The sequence below is a fragment of the Physcomitrium patens genome, chromosome 7, assembly GCF_059467195.1.
Source record: "Physcomitrium patens ecotype Gransden chromosome 7, ASM5946719v1, whole genome shotgun sequence".
Taxonomy (NCBI): Eukaryota; Viridiplantae; Streptophyta; class Bryopsida; order Funariales; family Funariaceae; genus Physcomitrium; species Physcomitrium patens.
The window spans coordinates 5,975,330-5,990,000 of NC_143416.1; positions in this window are offsets into that span (position 1 = coordinate 5,975,330).

The following is a 14,671-nucleotide window of genomic DNA, read 5'->3' on the forward strand; positions in this document are numbered from 1 at the left end:
ACACGTAGAAAAACTTGCCTTGTAAGTCAAGGCATGTGTCCTACAAAGTCAACACATATTGGAGGTCCTATAGAACATCGCCACGTAGCCCCTAGTTAGATAGTATATATAGAGACAAGAGTGAAGGCTTCTTCACTCTTGTCAACTCCTTTCTTGCTTCTAGTCTAGTTTCAAGGGTCTCTAGTTTTCTTGTCTTTTGGCAATAGCCATTCCAGTTTCTCTTTCAAAATATATACTTGTTTATATATATTTTGTTACCTCTCTTTGAGTGAAGGCTAACTTGTCTGAATTATTTTTTCATCAAGTTCTTGTCCTTGACACATAATAGCTAAATCACAACATGATAATGTTAGAGACCATATACAAGATAAGGATTGAAGATCAAGGAATAGAATTAATTCGACATTAAAACAAAAACTAATTACAAGACAATAAGATCCTAGCTAGACTACAAGAAGTAAATTATCGAGATTTAAGATCCCCTCAACCTCGACTCCTACATATATTAGGTTGTAGGAAGCTTTTTGAGAAGTTTTTATAAGACTTGAGAACAAAGCAAGCCTAAGATCCTTCTTCAGCAACTTCCTAAATCATCTAAAGCCTCCTATAATCTTCTAGGATCTCCTATGACTTTCTAGAACTTTCTTAGAATCTACTAGAACCTTCCAAAACCTTCTGGAACCTCGTGCAACCTTCAAGAGCCTTCTTAAAACCTATTGATATCTTTTAGAACCTTCTCAAATCTTCTTCATTTGTATGTCTATGACATCACCTCTTCTTCTCACTTCGAAGTTTCTATGAAGCAATGTTACAGAAAGTTAGTATATGTAGAAGAAATTGAAGATCTATCGCATTGTATCTACTATATATTCTAGTTGTCTTTCACAAGGTAAATAATTCATAGGCCCTTGTAGCCATTGATAGTGTCCCAAGCCTTCTACTTATTACCAAGCATAAACTTTGGTATCTTCATTATAGAATTGACTTAAAAATATTCCTTTTGGATGTCCCTCATAAGTAGGTTCTACCTCAAACACAATTACCAGTGACTTATTACTAGGTATCCTTTAATGTCTTCATGGTTCAGGCGGTTCTTCATCTCAAGATCATCTCTGCAAGCTATTTGGTTGAGATGGTATGACTGGCAAGGCATCTATCTCTTGACTATCTATATCATATAAAGTAAAAAAAACCAATAGAATATAAATAAGCTATGGTTGTGAACTCAAATTACTAATTTATACTATTCTAAACATTTGACAATAACTACTTTTTCAGAGGTTGCCTCTTCTCTTTCTTCATAAGACCAAGAACTAAGAATCTTCATAGTGAAGCCATCTTATCAAACTATTGCTTTTCATTTTGTCGCTTTTGGTCTAGATGAATGTCATTGATGGAACCTTCGAATCTTTATTTAGGCATTTATAAGGTTATCAACTAATTCCCATGTATAATCATTGATATCATATACATATCAATGGATCAGATATTCAAGCCTTCCATATCTTATCCTTGAATCTAATACCTCTTCTACCTGAAATTCAATATGATCATTGATTTCAACCATAGGAGGTGGTGATTGTCTTTGACCTCGTATATTTGATTCTTTATACCTTTTTAAAAGTGAAACATGAAAGATTGGATGAATCTTCATGGATGAAGGTAACTCCAAGTAATAAGTTACGTTATTGATTTGTTTTTGAATCACAAATGGTTCTAGCCTTTACTAGTCCAAGTTATTACATAACCTGTTAGTTTTTATATTGTGCCAAAGAAGCCATAATTTGTCACCAACTTGGAATGGAAGATATTTTTTCCTTAATTCATCTACCAATAGCTTATAATATTTTTGAGCCCTTTCTAGATGAATCTTCGTGGTTGCTTGAAGTTCAGTCATCTTTGTACCAAACTCTTCTATTGTTGGATTTGTCAACTTTGAAGGCTCTATCATATCCAATTTGGATGATGATCGTAGTTTGAGTAGAATGGCATTTATTGCATAAGTACATGGATTGTGTTATTATATGCAAACTCCACCAATAATAAGTAAGAAGTTCAATCATCTTTTTGATAGTTGATGGTATACCTCAAATATTGCTCAAGAATTTGGTTGACCTGCTCTGTTATCGTAACACATAAAGTCTTGCTTGAAAATACTTCGAGTACTTAGTTGTGGAAGGTAGAATAGAAATTGCAATAACAAAATCCTAATTCTAATAGAATACTAACTAAAATCTAATTAGACCATAACAATGCTAAGCAAGCTTTAATCAAATTCAAAGAAACCTCAAAGGAATTACAAAGAAACAATAAAAAAGAAAACTTAAAGAAATATTAGAATGATCACAAATATATTTCAAATACATCTCAATTCAATCTTAATTTAATCCAAGTTAAAATCCTATTCGATTTCATTCAAACTTTAGGCCAAAAATTAAGTAAATCTTAAATTCTAAATAAATCCTAATAAAATCTTAAATTCTAAATCAAATCCTAACCAAACTCTAAATCAAATCCTAAATCCCAAATCAAATCTTAATCAAACCTTAAATCCTAAATAAAATCCTAAATCCTAAATCGAATTCTAACCAAACTCTAATCCTAAATCAAATCCTAACCAAATCCTAACCATATCATAACCCTAAATCAAATCTTAATCAAATCTTAAATCCTAAATCAAATCCTAATCAAACTTTAAATCCTAAATTAAATCCTAAATTAAAAATCAAATCCTAAATCAAATTCCAAACCAAACCCTAAATCAAATCCTAAATCAAATTCCAAACCAAATCCTAAATCAAATCCTAATCAAATCTTAATCCTAAATCAAATTCTAACCAAATCCTAAATCCTAATAATTTCTATAACAGATTTAAACCTCAATAAGTAATGAATGAACCATTGATCTTAACTCAAATTTTGCACACTTCTTAAAAATTGAGTTAAAAACAAACACAAAAAATTTGAAAAGGATCGAAATTACCAAATAGACAATAACCTCAAAAATGTGCTTGGATATTAGTTGATCTCCTTCTTCAACCTTGATACCAATCTCCAAGAGCCAATATCTCTTCTTTTCACTATTTGATTGATTTCAAAATTCTCATACATATAGGAAAACAAGTCTAATATCCTCTCACATAAATTTCACTGCAATCCAATTAGTTGATTGCAAGAAATCTTAAAAATCCTCACTAGATCTAAAATTCTACTTTTTGACTCCTTGACCTACTTAAACTTCAATAATCCTCAATTCAACCGTTAGATTGAGCTAAGATTTACAACACATATTAAGCACAACTATTACCATCAACCTAAAAAATTTCATTTATAGATCTTTTATAAAACTCTTGAAATCACTTGAAATGTCAATCCTATTTTATTTCACAAAATCCAAGTCATCCAAAAATAATCTTGACTTTGTAAAGCTCTTACAAAGTCATAACAACTTCAAATCATCCAAAACTAATGATTATAGAAACCTTATCTAGTTTGCTATTTAATCCCATTTTTTGATCTATAGAAGAACCTCAGAGTCATCATCGATACTCAGTTTTGTGCCTAAGGGTCTGATTTCGACCCAATTTACTAACCGGCCCTCATTGGGTATCAATATCTAATTATTTTGGATAATTTTTACTTGAATTTACTTTCAACTTCCTCTTAAAGATACTTATATCATTTAATTTTCTAATATATCTTATTTTGCCTTATTTATGGTCCTATAAAGTAAATAGAAGTCACTTTTATAAAAAGCCAATACTACTACTAAAAGTTTTACTACCCTCCTATCTTTTATCTTTGTTTTTCTATTTTATCTTTTAACTTGGCTCTTCTATAATAAGATCCATATTATCATCTTTCACAATATAGTCATGTTATAATATAATACCATTTGGCCATCAGTTTGAAGGTGGAAGGCAAAGAAAAGGTTGATATCAACTTTAAGAGTCTTGAAAAGTGCCTTCTAAAATCTTAATACAAATTGTGGCCCATGATCTAACACAATGTCATCTGGCATCCAATGGTAATAATAGAAATTATTAATGAAGAGTCTTGTCGTCTCTTCACCAGTAATTGACTTCTTGTAAGCTATAAAATGAGTCATCTTAGTCAATAGATCAACAACTTCAAAGATAGTATCAAATGAGTTTGTCGGTGGGAGATTTATAATAAAATCTATAAAGATAGATGACTATGGTTGTCTTAAAATAGGAAGGGATTGAAGTAGTCCATATGGTCGATGTCAAGGATTCTTTGACGTTGAATAAGTATCACATGATAGTACAAATTTCTTAACATCCTTCCACATTTTAGGCCACCAAAAGTCTCTAGACAAAAGTTTGAAGGTCTTGTTGAATTTCAAATACCTTGTTACAAGAAAATTATGGCATGTTTGAAGAACATGCAGACAAGATGGCCTTTAAGGAATGAAAAAATATTCTTCAAAGAATAAGATGTTGTTTTCAATCTTGAATTTAGAAGACTCTTTAGAAAAGTTATTGATAAGATGCTTGATATTATGAATAAGAGGATCCATAGTTGAGGCTTTACAAACTTGATCAAGAAATGATAGATCCACAAGCATTGATATATTAGTTGTTCAAAGATGAAATTACTCAGATTTTACCAAGGTTGCCTATTATTGATCATATGCTACCTCGCCTTCTTTTGATTCAAGGTAAGAATATCTTCATAATGCATCTAATAATCGTTATTGGCTCCTAAGTTAATACATGATACAAAAGTCAAATCGTGATAAAGATATATTCCAACATACTTGGTAACAATTAAAGACTTGAGTTGACATGAAATATTTAAGATTCTTATGATCTGTATATATAGTCACTTGATGAGAGGCACCTTTAAGAAAGTGGTGCTATTCTTGGAAAGAATCTATAATAGTAAATAACTCTTTATTATAAATTTTGTAGTTTATTTCGATTATTGAAAATTTTCTAGAATAGAATGCAATTAGATGAATTTTGTCATCTTCTCTATATTACGACAAAATTGCTTCTAATGCAAAGTCTGAGGTATTGGTCTCCATAAAATAGGGCTTGTTGAAATCTGGATGTATCAAAATTGGAGCTGTTATAAAATTATCTTTTAAGCTTTGAAAAGCTTTCTTTGCTTCAGGATCCAATCCAACTTATCCTTGCATGTTATCCACATGAGTGGAGCAACAATCTTGGAGTAATTCTTAATAAAATCTTGGTAGAAGTTTACAAATTCAAGAAAGCATTAAACATCTCATACAATTTTTGGCTTTGCCCAATCAATGATTGCTTATACCTTCTTTGGATCCATAAAAAAAGCCTTTATTAGAAATTATATATCCAATAAATTTGACTTGAAATACATGAAATACACACTTTTTTAGTTTTGCATATAGTCCAACACTTCATAGCTTTTCCAACACAAGACACTTATGTTTTTTGTCGTCTTCCAAATTCTTGGAATATGGCTACTATATTTATAAGTCCAAAAGGCCTGATATTATATTCAAAATGCCTATACCTAGTGTAAAATGATATCTTCCATTCATCTCCTTCCTTAATGCGTACCAAGTTTTATGTGCCTTGTAGATCAATCTTTGTAAAGATCTTTACTTGACTAAGTTGATCAAGAAGTCCAAATATCAATGACAATGGATATCGATTCTTTATCATGATTTTATTAAGATCACAATAATCAACACACATTCGTAAGGATCTATCTTTCTTCTTCACAAATAATATTGGAGTACCAAATTATGATTTGGAATGTTGAATAAAATTCTTAGCCAAATTTTTCTCAATGTATTCTTTTAAAGTCATAAATTCATTTTGGAATAAATTGTAGGTAGATCCAAACAATAGTTGAGCACTTTCTTGAAGGTCAGTCACACAATCGTAAGGGTGATGCTTCAACTGGATATCTACATTTTTCTTTTCAAATATATGTATAAAATCCTTATACGCCTCTGAAATTATTGTTGTAGCAACTAGAGGTTTTGATTACGGATTTGCATAGACAGCAAATGTAGTACCTTTTTTAGCCACCCTCACAAATGCTATAGATCCGATAAATAAATATTTTTTAAATTTTGGCTTGTAAAGTATAAGAATCTTTTTCATAAATCTAAGGGTTCGATGATCTACTAGAAAAAATTCTAACTTTTGTAATATCCAATCTATTCATGGATTGTCCTAAAATGACTAAATTTCATGATTATCTAATAGCATTGAATACTACTTGGTTGCTATGATTGTCAAAGGTTATTTCTAATAGAATTATTTTATGAATGATGTCTCTAGAGGATAAAAGTCGACCATCTATTACTTCTATATGTACGACTTTGGATTTTTTGATTGTATAGATTTTGTGTCATCTAAAAAATTCTGTCAATAAAACATGCAGAGGCTCCCAAATCAAGTAATGAATGACAATCTAGTTTTGTAAATCTTAATCGTACAAGTACAATAAAACAACAAGAAGGGCTTATAGAGAGTGCAAGATCTTTTTTGATTTGTGATAGAAAAGAATCCAGCCGTACAATCCCTACTGTGGTTGGACATCCTCATTTTCTTACAACACTTTTCATGATATCGCCACTGTTATAATACATAAAGTCTTGCTTGAGATTCCTCCACACACCTGGTTCTGGAAGATAGAATAAAAATTGCAATGACAAAATCCTAACTCTAATAGAATACTAACTAAATTCTAATTAGACCATAATAATGCTAAGTAAGCTTTAATCAAATTCAAAGAAACCTCAAAGAAATCACAAAGAAATAATAAGAAATCTTAAAGAAATATTAGAGTGATCAAAAATATATCTCAAATACATCTCAATTCAATCTTAATTTAATCCTAATTAAAATCCTATTGGACTTCATTCAAACTTTAGGCCAAAAATTAACTAAATTTTAAATTCTAAACAAATCCTAATCAAATCTTAAATCCTAAATCAAATCCTAACCAAAATCTAAACTCTAAATCAATTCCTAACCCTAAATCAAACTCTAATCAAATCCTAAATCAAATCTTAACCAAATCTTAAATCCTAAACCAAATCCTAACCAAATCCTAAATCAAATCCTAACCAAATTCTAAATCCTAAATCAAATCCTAATCAAATCCTAAATCCTAAACTAAACCCTAGTAATTCCTATAATAGATAATAATCTCAAAAACATGCTCGGATATTGATCGGCCTCCTTCTCTGACCTTGATGCTAATCTCCCAAAGCCAATATCTCTTCTTTTTATTGTTTGATTGATCTCAAAATTTTCATATACATAAAAAAATAAGTCTACTATTACCATTTATAAATTTTACTCCAATCTAATTGGTAGATTGTAACAAATCTTTAAAATCCTCATTAGACCTAAAATTCTACTTTCTAAGACCTTGATCCACTTAAACCTCAATAATCCTTAATTCAACTATTAAATCAAGCTAAAATTCACAACATATATTAAACACAATTATAACCATTAATCCACAATTTTACCTATAGATCTAGTATAAAATTTTCAAAATCGCCCAAAACATCAACTCTATTTTATTTCACAAAAATCCAAGTTATTTACAACAAACTTGATTTTTTAAAGCCCTTACAAAGTTATTAAAAATCCAAATTATACAAAACCATAGCTTATAGAAATCTTATGTAGTCTGCTATCAAATCCCATTCTCCAATCTACAAAAGAACTATAAAATTGCCGTAGGTACTTGGTTTTGTGCCTCGGGGTCTGATTTTGACCCAGGTTAATAACCGGTCTTCTTTGAATATCAAATTTTGTCTTTTTGAGTTAATTTTTGTTAAAAATCAATTCCTAACTTCTTCTTATAAATGTTTATATTCTTTATTTTTCTAATCTATTTTATTTTTTCTTATTTATGGTCCAACAAAGTAAGTAGAAGGCCATTTTGAAAAAAGTAATATTGGTACTTTTTAGTTTTACTATCCTTATGACTATTAACTATATTTATAAGATAATTTGCTTTAATATCTTGAACTAAGATCTCCTATATTATAATAATTTCTACACTCTTTCACTTATTAGTTGTATTATATCATGACATCGCATTCCTCATTTGATATGTACATTGGTGTTTCTTTGAACAATTATTAACCTTATGGCCAGGTTTTCTACAATATAAGCATAAGCTAAGTTCCCTTCGATTTTTTTTTTCTTGCTCAAAAAGAGGTTTGAAGCAAACTCCATTAACTTACATGTCTTCTACTTCTAACTACTTATTAGAATTAGATGGTGAAGAAGTTGTAAAATAATTGATATATACATGTGGCGTAATTGAAGAATTTTATCTTGTCATTATTGAAATAAATGGTTATCATACTTTACAGCTTAACTAATGGCTTCATTGAGTATTATAAGATCTAGAATAGATAATAATAAGTCCTTAACATTGTTTTTTAATTTCCAATGAAATTGGCTCATCAATGCATCTTCTCTCCAATTTATATCACATACTAATTATCAAAAATCTGAAACATACGTTGATGCAAAGCAGATTCTTTGTTGAAGGCTTCAAATTTTTATTATTAAAGAACAAATCTTATGATGTTTTTTAAATGTTTTTGCAAATGTTGCCAAAAATACTTCAAAATTATGCAATATAGGAGAATTATTTTCAAATAATGGGGCACATCAAGATAAAGCTTGACCTAAGAGCAAGGTTCCAATCAAACCAATACAAGAGGCTTCAATGGAATATCATTGAGGTTGAAGCAAGGTGATTAATCTTACTTGATTTACAAAGCCACAAAATTTTAAGGAGGTTCTATTAAACTTTTTTGAAAGACTGATTCTTGATTCTTTTGTTGTTATTGTTATCAGATCATTGCCTTAAGTGGATGCACCTCCTATGTTTGAATTAGACATAGTCATTTGAAAATTTGGAACCTCTGTTGCAATTTGATGTGGTGGTTGAAGCACTCTGACTCCTTGACCATTATGTATGGTCCTATATAATTCTTCATTCTGCTTCAACAAAGTCTTTGTTCTAATCCTCAATGCTTCAAGAGCATTAATAATAGAGTCTAACTTGATCTCTTTTGAATCTGTCATATTGACTTTTCCACCTTCTACTATAGAAAATCAAAAAAAATACATGCCTTCAAAAGAAAGAAAGAAAACCTTCTCTATGATATAAATAAAAAAAAAAAAAAAAAAAAAAAAACCAAAATAATATTAAAAAAAGAACAATATTAGTCTAGATGGGAGTAATCCGCAACCTCTAGAATGTTATAGTACTTCTAAGAAGAGAAGTAATCCACTCTCTATCAAGAAAGACTAAGCTCTTAATATTATTTTATGGCAGTCTTGACAAATTATTAGAGACCATATATAAGATAAGGATTCAAGACCAAGGAATGGAATTAATTTGATGTTAAAATAATAACTAGATACAAGGCAAGAAGGTCCTACTTAGACCATTAGAAGTGAATTCTCGAGACTAAAGATCTCTTTAATGAAATTGGCTCATTAATGCATCAAGCATCCTAGAATCCTATATATGCGAGATCCTAGGAAGCTTCTTGAAAAGTTTTTGTGAGGCTTGAAAATAAAGCAAGCCTAAGATACTTCTTCAACAACTTCTTAAATCATCTAAAGCCTCTTAGAACCTTCTAGGACCTCCTGTCAAGGACAAGAACTCGATGAAAAAATAATTCAAACAAATAAGCCTTCGCTCAAAGAAAGGTAACAAAATATAAATAAACAAGTATATATATTGAAAGAGAAACTGGAATGGCTATTGCCAAAAGATAAGAAAACTAAAGACCTTTGAAACTAGATTGGAAGCAAGAAAGGAGTTGACAAGAGTGAAGAAGGCTTCAATCTTGTCTCTATATATACTATCTAACTAAGGGCTATGTGGCGATATTCTATAAGACCTCCAATATGTGTTGCCTTTGTAGGACACAAGACTTGACTTACAAGGCAAGTTTTTCTACGTGTGGACCACATAGTTAGCTTGATCTTCAAGCTAACAACATGTGTGGCACATGGCCAACTTGTTGACCACGTTTCTAATCCAAAAAGTCAATTAAAGACACCTATGAAGTCAAAGCAGCGTTTAGAATTAACTTACTTTTACCTACTTGTATTTGTAATTACTAACTTACATGAGTATGGTCGTGACATTATCCCCCCTTCTAAGGACGAATTCCACGAGGAGCAGTCGTCATATGTTGAGGAAGTCTATGATGCAACAAATTATATTTGCCACATACTTTGATCTTTGTTCTCTTCGAAGATAATTGATAGGGCCTCTCAACCATCGGTAGTGTCCCATATCAGGGCGCGAAGACCACCTAGTTATTTGATCATTGTTGAGGCCTTCGTAACTTCCTTCGAATAGAATATTTGGAACACCATCAGGAGTTGTTCCTACCTCTAGCAAAATCACCAAACATCGGGAGTCCCTTCCCAAATCGTAATATCAAATGCGTTGTATCTTGCCATCTATTCGAGGAAGAATATGTCGTTCTTGAAGATCTTCATCTCGATTGCGTCACCTTGAAGGTTGTGATAATCGTAATGTCTCGTCCAGCACGTCAATAAATGAAGGCTCTTGAGTCGAATCCATTGGTTGTTAATTCTTCATCTCCTGAGCGTTACTACTACAAAGAAGCTACGAACAAGAATTGAAAGTAGAATGTTATCTTGCCTAGATGTTGTTTCTTTTATAAAGAAGATTTTCATCTTGATTTTGATGGATGTCATCGATGAAAAGTCTCCACCGCCTTTGCTGCATTTGTAAGATTCTTTATTGGCTCTCATGTGCATTCACTAATACCATATCCGTGCCAATAGACAAGATATTCTAAGCTATTTTGGCACCGCCTTGAATCTAAGACTTCTACTTCAAACTCTTCATTACTATCTACTTCTATAAGAGGAGGTGGAGCTTGTCGTCTTTTTAGTATGTCCACTATCTTGTATGGTTCGAGAAGAGACACGTAGAATACTGGATGGATTTTCATTGATTCCAGTAGATGTAAACAATATGTAACTGGATTCATTTGTATAAAAATAGAAAATGGTCCCAACCTTCGATAGACCAACTTGTCACAAGGACGAGTGGTCTTGATATTGCAACGAAATAGCCATATCTTATTACCGAAGAGGAATGGTGGTTGTTCCTTTTGATAGACATCTGCATTGACCTTTTGTTGTTCTTGAGCCTCTTTTAACTGCGCCTTCATCGTTGCATGTAGCTCTGATAAATGAATTGCCAAATCTTTTGCAACAAGATTATCAACTTTTGAAAAGTCAAAAGTATCAAGTCATGGATGATAACCATAATTAGCAAAGAAAGGTGTTTGTTTTGTAGAAGAATGTACCGTATTATTGTAAGCAAACTCTGCCAATGGCAAAAGAGTTGTCCAATCATCTTGTTGGTAATTAATGGTACATCTTAAATATTGCTCCAAAACTTGATTAACACGTTCTGTTTGTCCATCAGTTTGAGGATGGAATGCCAAAGATAGTTTTATATCCACTTTAAGAATCTTGAAAAGAGTCCGCCAAAATCTTGATACAAATTGAGTTCCCCTATCTGATATAATATCCTTGGATAATCCATGATAGCGATAGATATTGTCAAGAAAGACCATAGTTGTTCTAAAATGGATAATGGCTAAAGAAGTCCAAAAGGTCGATGACGAGGAGTTTTTGATCTTGAGCAATCATCACATGATTTTACAAAACCTTTGACTGCCTTCCATATTTGAAGCCACCAAAAATTCCTAGATATCAGCTCCAAAGTCTTATTATATCCAAAATGTCCTGCTGTTGGGAAGTCATGACGAGCTTGAAGAACACGTAAACGTGCTTCTCCTTCTGGAACATATAGGCATCCTTCGAAATAGAGTAGATTGTTCTTGAATTCAAATTTAGATGGAACATGAGATTTAGAAGAATTATTCTTGATATCATCAACAAGAGGGTCTGAAGGCATACTTAACTGGACTTACTTAAAAAAAATTAAATCAACAGTCAATGTTGATTTTATTACTCGAAGATGAAATTGCTCCGGCTTCAAGAGAACCGTTCTTTGTTGCTCAAAAGCTACATCTCCTTCTTTTGGTGCAAAATAAGAACGTCTAGACAAAGCATCGGACAAACCTTGTTGTTTTCTTGGCCGATAAGTGATGATGAACTCCAATCTTGATAAAGACATGCTCCAACAAGCTTGACAACAATTTAATACGCGTGCTGACATAAAATATTCGAGGTTCTTGTGATCAATATACATGGTGACTGGACTAGAAGCGCCTTCTAGATAATGATGCCATTCTTGAAAAGAATCCACAATTGCAAGAAGTTCTTTGTCGTGGATCTCATAATTGATTTCTACTGCTGAGAATTTTTTTGAATGAAAGGCTACTAGATGAAGTTTGTCATCTGTTCCTATTTGTAATAAAACTGCATCCAGAGCAAAGTCTGATGCATCTGTTTCCATAAAGAATGCTTTGGAAAAATCAACACGATACAAGATTGGTGTAGAAACAAACGTTGTCTTCAAAGATTCAAAAGCAACTTCTGCTTCTTGATTCCATTGGAGTTTGTCTTTACAAGTCAAATGTGTAAGCGGAGCTGCAACTCGAGAGAAGTCTTTGATGAAGATTCAATAGTAGTTGGCAAATCCCAAAAAACATTGGACATCTCTTACCATTTTTGGGATCTTCCAATCTATAATAGTTTGAACTTTCTTAGGATCCATCATAAGTCCATCATTTGAAATGTTATAATCTAAGAAATCAACTTGTGTAGTGTGGAATATACACTTTTTTATCTTGGCATAGAGTCCTGCATCTCTTAATTTTTGTAACACACAACAAACATGAAGTTCATGTTCTTCTGAATTCTTAGAATAGATTAAGATGTCATCTAGATAATAGACCACAAAATCGTCCAAAAATTCTCGAAAAACATCATTCATTAGATATTGAAAAGCTGCTGGTGCATTTGTAAGTCTAAAAGGCATGACGTTATATTCAAAATGTCCATACCTAGTTTGAAACGCAGTCTTCTATTCATCTCCTTCTTTGATGCGTACTAGATTGTATGCTCCTCGAAGATCTATTTTTGTATAGATCTTAGCTTGATTCAGCTGATCAAGAAGTCCAGATATTAAAGGTAGTGAATACATGTTCTTGATGGTAATCTTGTTGAGTCCTCGATAATCAACACACATCCGCAATGATCCATCTTTTTTCTTCACAAATAGAATTGGAGCTCCTATCGGAGATTTAGAATGGCGTATGAAATTCTTAGCTAGATTTTCTTCAATATACTTCTTGAGTTTAGTCAACTCATTTTATGATAAACTGTGGATTGGTCCGAATGGCGGTAGTATTCCTTCTTGAAGGTCAATTGAGCAATCATAGGCACGATGTTTCGGGAGTGTATCTCCATTCTTTTTTTTGAATACATCTTGAAATTCTTGATATTGGCTTGGAATGTCACTTGAAGTCTTTTCACCAGTAGAAACGAGTGTGGCATAAATAATATATGGTGATTCTTTCATAGCAGCATACAAGAAGGCTTTTGCACCTATAAATACGGATTTAATTGAACTGGACTTATGACTCTCTACTTGATTTACTACACTGTTAGTTATACTTTTAGAAAAAGTGAGAGTTCAAGAAATCCAATCTATTTGACGGTTGTATTTTTCTAACCACGATAAACCTAAACTGACTGGATTAGAGGGAGATCTAATGATATTAAATACTACAAAATTATTATGACCATTGATTATTACTTCTATAGGAAGGGTTTCGTGAGTAATATCTCTAGAAGACAATGGACAACCATCTATGACTTCTACATGAACAGGTTTAGTTTTCTTTACTAAAGATATGCTATGTCTTTTAGTAAATTCTTCATCTAAAAAATATGTTGAGGCTCTTAAATCTAATAAGGCAAAGACTTTGTAATATTTAGGTCCTAGAATAACATTTAATATAAAACAAGGAGAGGGCTTTAAGAAAAGAATAGGACCTTTACTAGATGTTGTGCAAGGTTCCAGCTGCACGGTCCCTATTGTAGCTGGAGAAACTCATTTTTCGACATATTGTCTTCTTTCACAGCCATACTCCTCATTTTGTGATTATGTCGTTTCTTTGAACAATGTTGAGCAGTGTGCTTTGGTTCTCCACAATATAAACATAATCCTTCTTAACAACGACGAGTCTTTTTTTGCTCAATAAGAGGTTTGAAACGTATTGCATCAATTTGCATATCCTCTACTTTCTAATGTATGTGTTGAAGAGGTGTTGGTGTTGCCATTGAATTATAGTAACGTTGACGTCGATTTTCAGGTCGAAATTCAAAAAGGCGATTGTCGCACTTCACAGCAAAGTCAATTACTTGACTCAATGTTTGAGGATCAGGTAAGTTGAGCATTAATTTTTTTTTACCTCATATTATAATCCGTAGAGAAATTGGCTAATAAGTGCAGCATCATCCCACTTGATATCAATTGCAAGTTGTCAAAATTATGAAGCGTACAACGTTACTGATTGATTGTCTTGTCGTAAAATACGGATCTTATTGGTTGCAATGCGAATTGCATCATGTTTTCCATACATGGATCGAAACTCCGCCAAAAAAGCCTCTAGATTATCCAATATTGGATCTCGTCG